We start from the raw sequence: 10,512 nt of genomic DNA on the forward strand, positions 1-10,512 counted from the left end.
TATCACAGTTACTGAATGTTTTGGATTGCTTTTCATATTCACAAGCCATCGGTGATACCAGGGAGATGTAACAAAATACTGAATGCAAAAATAACAATTATTAATACATTTAACCCACTAAAATCAGAATCACTATGATAGTTACAACTACTTGAAGTAAGTGGTGTAAAAAGCTCTGATTTCCTTCCTCCCTTGCTCCATCTCGCCAGATTTAACCCTGAGCGGGTGGGCAGGGGGCACAAGAGATTGTAGCTGCTAGAATCCTGGGCAAAAAGCAAAGTGCTGGAGGAACTCAGTGGGCCAGACAACATCGGTGGAGGGAACGGACAGACGACATTTCGATCGGGACCCCTCTTCAAGTTAAATGGACATGTCTGTGAACGTTTGGAATTCCTTTGCGTTCTCCTAGTGCATGAAGCCGAGGCTGATAGAAGGGTCACACCAGTCTCTACAGTCAGTCAGACAAGCATGTCACCCAAATGTCCCTGATCTAGAGGGACAGCTCCTCTTGAATCAGCGACCAAATGCTCCAGGGGCATTTATCCCTGACCTCAAGATCTAACCCCAGTCAGCGTTACGTTGGAAATAGGAACTTTGACCCGATCTGTCCATTTTGGGCAAGTCCGATTTGGCCCATCCCCCTTCTAAATCCTCCATACTGCTGCCTAATTGTCATCATTCTTTAGTTCTTTAGTTTCCTTTGGCAACTCATTTCAGATACAGTGAAGTGACGATGTTGCTCTTGAGGTTCCTGTCCCCTCTCTCCCCTCTTGCCCCTCATACCCAAAACCTTTAGAATGTTTTACCCTGGGGAAAAAAGATTGTGAGTGTTCACTTTATCCTGCGCTTCATAATTTTCAGTAATGTCATCCCTCAGGCACCTATACTCCAAATATAAATATCCCAGCCTATCAGCCTTTCCATATCTCAAACATCCAACTTCCAATAACATCCTGGTGAAATCTAAGAAGGCACTGAGCAGTCATTGACCTGAGTTGGCACAACACACTCCCCAGTTGGCCCTCCTCCATCCTTTTTTTTTAAAATTTCAAAATAGACTTTATTCAGGTAATAAATATATACAATACGTGAACCGTGCGATGCTGGGATAAGGGTGTGATTGAGGGAACTGTAATGTCAGGCCTGATTGAAAAGACCAATGATACACCATAGGCCTAGGCTGACAAACTGGAAAAGCCAACTGGTGTGGGAACCTTGCCCATGGGACCTTACCAGGTTTATCAACGAGCTGGGAAAAATAATTCCACCATGAAAGATCATAACCAACCCAGAAGCATGTGAGAGAGTTATCTTTCAGTTGAAATATCTTCTCTGAATTGGTTTATGCAGCTGCAATGAATTCTCATGGCATTTACCGCTGCCCATGTGCCACATATTAGGGGAGCTGGCTGCTGGTGGGGCAGGTAACGTTGGTGTCACTGGGGCTTTTTGTGGCGTAGTTCAGGTATGAGTTTTTATTTGGTGTTGGGTGGCAAGATGAGACAAGTGGTAAAGTAACTGCCTCACTCTTCCTGTGACCCAGATTCAATACCGACCTCCATTGCTATCAGCGTGAAGTGTGCCTATTCTTCCTGTGACCATGCGGGTTTCGGCCAAGCACCAGTTATCCTTACATCCCTTAAAGACATGGGCTGGTGTAATGGCCTCTGGAAATTGTCCCTGAACTACAGGTGAATAGTAGATTCCAGGGTGAGCTGATGAGTATGAGGGCGGAATATAAGTATGATTAATGGAAGATTGGTGTAAATCAGTTTTTGATCGTTGATGCAGACGGAATGGTTGATGTGGGATGAATGATCAGTTTACGTCTGTATGACTCTATGGCATTGGGGGTCCACCATGTTTCATGTGTTATGAGTCAAATTTAGGCTAGTCTATCCATGGGTAGAAGGCGACTGAGCCAGTTGATTGCTCTGTACAACATGTACAGATTTAGTTTACTGATGCCTGTATTAAACCTACAGCTTCAGTACACAGTTCACACATGCAGAGAATGATACAGTATAGAAGGAGGCCATTTGGCCCATCATGCCAGTGATCCAGTTCACATCAAGCCCCAGATACCTAGACAGCTCCCTTTTGATGTTAGCATTCAATTTGCCTCCTTAACCCCCAACTATGGATTCCCAATCTCTAATTACTCACTCCATAACGACCCCCAGTGTAAGTAAGGAGCAAAAGATTCAAAGGGTCGTTGGTCCCAATCTCTACTGTTCCAAGAACAACCTCGTCATCTCCAGTTGATTCGCAAAACAAGCATCCTACATTCCTGAAGGTTTGTGTCATCTGTAAATTTGGAAATTGTCTCCTATACCTGCAAGTCCATGAGGAGAAACACTGCTTCAAGTCTTGACTCCTGGGAACCTCCACTGTAAGTATAAAAAAACCTTACCTCTATTTCCTATTACTTCCAATTTTCGATCTATGCCATTCCATCACCTTTTTAGTCCATGAGCTTCTGTGATGACAGGCTTAGTCTGTGCCTCTTTACCAAATGCTTTTTGGAAGTCCATATATACCATGTCAACTGCATACAGTACATCTCATCAACCCTCTCCATTACTTTATCAAATTAGATCTCCATGAATTTAGTTAAACATGGTTTGCTTTTAAGAAATCCATAATGTTTTGTTCTAATCAATCCACACATGTCCATGTGTCTGTCAATTCTGCCTCTGATTACTGTGAATGTAATTCTACCTACCACTGTTAAACCAATGGACCTGTTGTTACTTGGTTTACCCTCACACATCTTGTTCAATAGTGTGTGGCATTTGCAATTTTCGAGTGCTCCAGCATCCTCCCTAAATCTACAGAGGTCTGCAAAACAATGGCCAGGATCTCTACAATTTCCTGCCTTCCATCAGCATCCAGGGGTGCAAACCAGTTCGACCAGGTAGTTTATCCACATTGTGCACCAGATTCAAGGGCAACTTCTTCCCCGCTATTACCAGACTCCAGAACATTCCTCTCACAAACTAAGAATGTATTCCCACCACCCCGACTCCACCTCAAGGAAAACCTTGTACAATCTATTACCTACAGTTTCACTGTAACTGTAACACTACATTCTACACTCTGTTACACTTTACATGTACATGGTTTTGATTGAAACCGTGTATCAATGTAATCGTGTATCAATGTGGCTTGGTACACCTGAAACTGAAACACTACAAATCAGCCAATTAAGTGTAGCTTTCCACCACTTTGTATTTATCAACTGATAGCCCATCCAGTATCGCAATTACACCTTTCTTTACCGAGACTCTAGCAGCATCGTCCAGGAATGATCAGTTACTGAACTGATCCTGTTGCTACGTGAAGCACAACCTTACGTAGATGGTGCAGATGTGTGTGGGGGGGGGGGCATCAAAAGACATGGGCACGTCCCACTCCAAGAATGTAACCATGTACACCAAGCAGACTCTTCATTTGAATTCTGCTAAGCCTTACCCTTAATAAATACTCAGACACTTTGGGGCTTATGAGACATTAAAAGTCGACACAGTTTCCACAAATGCTGCCTGACCTGCTGACTGTTTCCGGCATGTTCTATTTTAAACTCAGCTCCAGTCTGAAGAAGGGTTTCGGCCCGAAACATTGCCTATTTCCTTCGCTCCATAGATGCTGCTGTACCCGCTGAGTTTCTCCAGCTTTTTTGTGTACCTTCCAGTTTCCACTTGGCCATTGGCTCTTGCGCACAATCCAAATCCACCCAGAACAACTCTCAGCAGTAACCAACCCCAGGCAGATATAGATGTGTATGTGTATACCTACATGTTTGAGGTTTTCATGCCCCCCCCCCCCCCCCCATCCCAGTGTGACCCTGTGCCCCTGTTTTGGATTTACTTCTGTATAACTCCAAATTTTCTGCTGTCAAAATGGCATTGTAAAAACTCCACACCGATGCAGTTCTGAAAGAATGTTCGAATACACATAAGCTCTGCAAATCCTTGTGATTCTGCTCACTGTTGCAAGATGCCTTGATTAATTGTAGAAGAAAATCATTCAGTCACAGAAAAAACATTGCACCCAGATGCATAGTTGTGGAATGCACAGAAGGAAATGAGATCCTCTTTAAAACACAAGATAGACACAAAGTGCTGGATTAACTCAATGGGACCAGCATCCTTCGAGAGAAGAAATGGGTGACATTTCGGGTCGAGATCCTTCTTCAGACGAGTACTGTTTCTTCCTACTCTTTAAAAAACATCTGCATTTGACTCCACAACTAATTTGAGTCTAAGGTCCTGAGGCTAATCGCAAGTGGTTGTCTATCAAGGGCACAGTGGCCTAAAGTTAAAATATTGTATAACAGTTTTGGACTCATGTTTATCGCCTGATACCAGCGAAGAGTTAATGGATCTGTGCTTCACTTTATTTCCATTCCCTGTATTCCCAAAAGACTTCTCTGTGAAGAGTTTCTTTTTTGGTTCTGAGCAGGGAGAACATGCTGTCAGTATGGCAATGTTTCAATATTTCTCAACAACTTTGTTTGATGTCATCTCACTATGAATAGAAAGAATGAAGCTACATGGTACAGAATTGTTTGAATCTTCAGAACATCCCAAATAATTTCTCAGAACATGCACTGCCTTTGTGGTTGCTTCTACTTATATTGAAGCATGCAGGCTAACTTGTCTGCAGCAAGCTCCCACAGTGGCTTCTGCTCCTTACAGTGCTGGTTGAGGGATCACTGCTGGCCAGGAAACCAAAAAAGATCTCTTCTTCTCCAAAATACCGTAGGATTGAGAAATGAGACAGGACCTCATCATATCATTTTATCCCAGAAAGGGCACCTCCACAATAATCAATTAATTCAAGATGTCTCTGTCAGCATGGATATGGTAATGAATGCATGACCTATGACCTATGGACTAGAGACAAGTATTTAATCACTTATCCCTGCTGAGACTTGACATTAGTGCATGTTAAAATTATGACGGACCCATGGTCATTGGGTGTCTGAAGGTTTCCCTCTTGTTTATCCGGACTTTCAAAAAAAAAAATCAGAACTTATCAGGGTCATATGCATCCATCCACCTGCAGACTGTGGCAATGTTCTGAGCACAACCTGTGACTGAAGTCACAGCAGACATACTAAACCTCACACCTCATAACACAGACTGTTGCTTCTGATCCACACAGCAATCTGCATCAAGGTTGCATCTTCAATAGAAACATGTAAAACCTGTTAAAACTTATGAACAAAGCAAAATGACGATAGCTGCAACTCTGCATTTCATAACACTGCTACCTACTTCTCCCCAGAACCATTCATTTTATCATTCAACTTATCTTTCGAGTTGACAGTTTCTGTATGAAAGTTTGGGATTCAAAAGAGTCAAGGTGAAGGAGAACAGTGTCATTAAGTTCATTTATAACCCCCTGAAAGGAATTGGGAGATATGTTTATTGACGATTTCCCCCGCTAATCACATACTGGCACATTTCTTATTTGTTTATCATTAATTTCCAAACAAATCTAATTGATTTAGTTTAGTTTAGGGGCCCACCGAGACCACACCGACAAGCGATCCCCGCACACCAACACCATCCAACACACACGAGGGACAATCGACACATAACCTGTAGGTCTTCGGATGTGGGAGGAAACCGAAGATCTGGGAGAAACCCCACGCGGTCACGGGGTGAACGTACAAACAACGTACAGACAGCACCGTTGTCGGGATCGAACCCGGGTTTCCGGTGCTGCAAGCGCTGTGAAGGCAGCAACTCTATCGCTGCGCCACCGTGGCCACCCATCTTAACGGACTTGGCCTGATTTATATTTGATTGATATACACATATTCCACGGCATTTACTGGTGTTCAACCCAAGAATATTGATCATAAAACAGTACAGGAACAGCCTCATCAGCCCACAATTTCTGTACCGAATATGATGCCGTTATACTAATCTCTTCTGCCTGCATGTGATATATATACCTCAATTTCCCGCATATCTGTGTGCCTATCTAAAAGCATCTTAAATGCCGTTATCATTTCTGCTGCCACCATTTCAAGCACCCATCACTCACTGTGTAAACAATACTTGCTCCACACATCTCCTTTAAACTTTCCCCTTTTGACCTTAAAGTAATGCTCTTCAGCCTTTTGCCCTTTCCTCCATGTGAGAAAGGTTCTGACTGTCTATCCTGTCTATGCTACTGGTAATTTTATCCGCTTCTATCAGGGTTGTCCCCTACTTCCGACACTCCAGAGAAAACAACCCAAGCGCCTACAATTGCTTTAGCCAGAGCATCAGTGCCTCAAAGTCTCTCTCCGGTATCACTCCACCAATGGAGTGATAGCCACCACTGTTACTTAACCAATTTCCTCAGTCACTTCCCCACTGGTCTGTCCCACCAGCCAGTTCCTTTGGCCAGTTCCCTCCTTGGTGTTTGGCAGTACCTTTTTGGAAACCTTTCCTGGAATGAACCAGAAAAAGAGAATCGCATGGACCTGGAGCATCAACTTCAAGCAGCAAGTAGTGTTCAGGGGGAGACATCATGTGTATTCGCCATATGTTGGAACACTATCCCCGGATCCTAACTGATATCCAGTGCAATATAAAGTATTAATTGTATTCACAGCAGGTTAACGTTTCATTCTCAGGAGTTGGCTGCTATCATTGATTCAATGATGAATACCCTACCTCCCATTTACTGGATCTTTCAACAACCGCTGGATTTATAGTCAACGGATGTTCATACATGAGGTGCCCAGTGAAGCAGCCTGGTGTAGTTTGAATGTAATGAATAGATAATGTGCGTGGTGTGTCAGCTTGTGTCACTGTAAAAGTGTAAGGGTGTGAATGAGTCAGTTGGTGTGAGTGGGTTTGTGATTATGCAGCTGTATGTTTTTGTAACTGTGTCAATGTATGCATGCTTGTCAGTGAACCAGTGTGTGTGTGTAAATGAAGGGATTTGTGTATTGTGTATTGTGTATTGTTAATATGTTTGTGTGTCCTGTGTGCTTGATTGAAAGGATCTGTCGAGTGAATTTGTACATGTGTGTATATATGGCTGTGTGTGTATCGGTGAATATTATTAAATACCAGTGTGTATCGGTACATATTGTTAAGTACCAGTGCATTCATCTGTGTGTGAGTGTTTGTGGGTGTGTGCCAGTGACAGCGTGTGTCTATGGCAGTGGGTATGTGTGGCTGTATCAGCGTGTGTGTCTCTGCATCTATGTGTCTAAATCTGTATGAGTGTGTGTCTCTGTGTCTGTATGCGTGTGTGTCTCTGTATCTGTATGCGTGTGTGTCTCTGTGTCTGTATGCGTGTGTGTCTCTGTATCTGTATGCGTGTGTGTCTCTGTGTCTGTATGCGTGTGTGTCTCTGTGTCTGTATGCGTGTGTGTCTCTGTCTCTGTGCGAGTCACTATGTGTTCTCACTCCGGTTACAGGGCGCTGTTGATTGATTTAGATTTCATCAATGATATTTGACACGGAATGATTGTTACCTGCTCCGGGGCTGCGCTGTCCAGATGCTGAATGGGTTGACGGTGTGGAGTGCGGGCTGTTCCCTGCAGCTCTCTCGGTGAGGGCCGATGTGTCCGGGAACACTTTGCCGGCGTGTTTAATGCGAGCTGCTCCCGCCCAGGGGCTGGAGCGGACGCGTCGAGCATGGGTTTGGGACACACCCGAGCGGGACCCCCAGACCAAGCACCGAGTCACCCCCGGACTTCCCAAACCTAGCGGCTTCTGGAGCCGGATAAGCATCCGATGACCAGGGCACCCCCGTGTCCCCCGCCGGACAGTCCCATCCCCGGGCAAGCGGGTCCGGATACGGCAACGGGTTAGCCCGCTTTGGGCTCAGGCGGCCGGCGTGTTCTTTGTTTGAAGGGGAACAGGGAACGGGAGAGCGGAACAGAGTGAGGCGCGGGGAGAGAGCTTACCCTGTGTCAGGAGGCTCGCCGCGTCCAGTCTCCGCATGCCAGCGCCTGTTCCCCGTCCTCACTCCCAGCTCTGGGAGAGTGTGCCCCGCATGTTCCTGTAACAAACCTCCGGAGCCGGGCGGTCGCCTTGTCCCACTTCTGTTCCACAGAGGCTAGATCACTCCCTCCTCTCACTCCCTCTCACTTGACCCTTTGTCAGCAAACCGGGTCGTGTGGCCACTGGAGAAACTCTGTCCTGTTAAAGGCGATGCGTCGGTCCCGGTCATTTCTCCGAGATGGCACAGGCAGCCGAGGCAGCGGCGTTGGAGCTACTTCAACAATTCCTGGAAGGAGTATCCATGCTCAGTATTAAGAACCCGGAGCCGATGACCCAGAGTGAGTGTCGCCTCTGGAGAACGAGTGCCTTGGGCGCCGAGGTGTTGCTGTGACGGAGGATCTCTCCCTATGACAGTTTAACACATTAACATCAAGTACACATCGAGAGAGCTGCAAAGGCGAGTCCTCTCTCGCAGCTGGTAGTCAAAGGCTCAGAACCACTACCGACCGTGTCGGCTGCAGAGCCCGAAAACTTTTCCTGAAAGCACAGATAATAACCACGTCCCGATATTTGGGGGGAGATAGCGGCTATCTCCATATATATGGCCGAAAAAGATAAGCTCTGAATAGTGCAAATAGTAACAATTTATAGGAAATGGAGAAAGGTAATACAATCTATTGATACTTCTGGAAAATGGGAGTGTTGCTACGATACTCGCAGCTGACAGTCAACATTTCTTGGAACCTGGGACAGTGGCGTCTAGTCCGGTCCCTGATAGTTAATGTAGAGTTATCCCCAACTCGCTCAGTTTGTAATATTTAGCTCAGAGTTCCAGTTCCAGATATCCAGGTTGGGGCGATATTACTGATCAATGTAATGAAAATATTACGTTCCAAATAGTTGAAATAATGTCCCCGTTTTAACGTTTGATTGGGTTAATATCTATTGCCCAATCTTTGGGTTGGATTACTGTCCCGTTTTTAACACTTGGCTTGGAGAGATGTCTAGGTTGCAGTGAAAGCCTGATGCAGATATGTTGCTAACGGTAACGCCGAGAGGCTGAGATTTGGCACCCGATCAACGAGGTAGATGATATTCATCTCCTGGTATCTCTGTGAGTATAATACCATGTCCCAGCATTACATTTAAAGCCCAGTTCCTGATTTGGTGCTTAGAGTAACCTCTAGTTGCTAATGCTTAACATCAATTTCCCAATAGCCAAAGGGTCAATGCCTTCTCCTGATATTTGAGATGAAGTAATTGTCCAGTTATTGGTCAAGTTCACGCTCAGTTTCTCCTATTTAGATTAGGTCTGAGTAGGAACAATTAAACATATTTGAACTGTGTCCTCATCTGGATATATGATCAGAGTAACAGCCCATTCCTGGTATGTATGTGATACCGTTGTCCAGATGATGATCTGTGATCCGTGAGGCTATGTCCAGTTCCTGATATTTTGGCCAGATTAAGGTCTGATTACTAAGATTTGATCAGATTACTATACAGCTCCTGATAATTAGAGGCCAGTTCCTGAGTTTAACGGAGTCAATCATTTTATGCAATTCAGCTATTGCCTGGATCTTAATGATAGGATTAGGCTCCTGTCGAGTTCATCATTATTGGCTTTGGGAGGGTGAGCCCAGCTCCATACATTTGAGTAGCAGTAATGCACTTGGGTTGAAGAAAAGTCCAGTTCCTGATGGTTACGGTGTCTAATACTTGGATTCAATTATCTGGATTTAGTTCCTAATGACAGGAGCAGGAGTACGCCACTTGGCCCTTCTGGCCAGCCTTGCCATTAACGATGGCTGTGGATGATCTGCCCCAGGCCTGACTTCCCCTTCTATGGCAGTTCCCACGAACCCTTTTGCTCAAACAATATTTGGAATAATATCTTGTTGAAGATATTTGGTTCAATGTACATTTGCTGATATTTGAGGTGCAGTAAGATCCAGTTCCTAATAACTGACTTCAGTAATGCCCCTTTCCTGGATTTTGGTTAATTGACCAGTTTCTGTCCAAAAACATCCAATTCCTGATTTTTAGGTTGGGTCAATGTTGAGATTCTATTATCTGGTTAATTACTGCACAATATTCAGTTCCTGATCAATATTCAGTTTGGTTAGAGTAACATCCTGTTACAAATATTTTGTAGGGTTACCATGTAGGATCAGTCCATTCCTGATATTTGAGTTGAAGTAATAGCCTGTAGCAGATTTTAGATAGATTCCTGCCCAGAACATAATATTTGGTTGGATAATGGTCCACCCCTGTATGCTTGGGTTAGGGAATGACCGATCATAATAAATGGATCTGAGTAATACCAATAATCTTTGGGTTGAATTAAGGTTCATTTAACAGTATTCTGGGGTGGGAGATTGAAACCTTCATGTGGTCCGCCCTTTTTCGACGAATGCAATCAACCTGGCGTGCACAATCAAATAAGATCAAATAGAACAAGATGTCCTACAACTTTAGGCTGTGCCCGCCATACGCAAGAAGAAGAACAATATTTGTTTTGGGGTCATGTCCACTTGCTCATATCTGGGTT

General features: G+C 44.5%; 1 protein-coding gene across 1 annotated transcript in view; it reads right to left on the reverse strand.

Moving 5' to 3' along the window:
* grm2 (glutamate metabotropic receptor 2) overlaps nucleotides 1-8,351 on the reverse strand; it is a 37,802-nt gene extending 29,451 nt beyond the window's left edge. The window contains exon 1 of the mRNA XM_033036851.1: nucleotides 7,925-8,351. The gene's annotated coding sequence lies outside the window, so the exon portion shown is untranslated. The remainder of the gene's footprint in view (nucleotides 1-7,924) is intronic.
* Nucleotides 8,352-10,512: the final 2,161 nt, after the last annotated feature.

The sequence above is a fragment of the Amblyraja radiata genome, chromosome 18 (genome assembly GCF_010909765.2).
Source record: "Amblyraja radiata isolate CabotCenter1 chromosome 18, sAmbRad1.1.pri, whole genome shotgun sequence".
NCBI lineage: Eukaryota > Metazoa > Chordata > Chondrichthyes > Rajiformes > Rajidae > Amblyraja > Amblyraja radiata.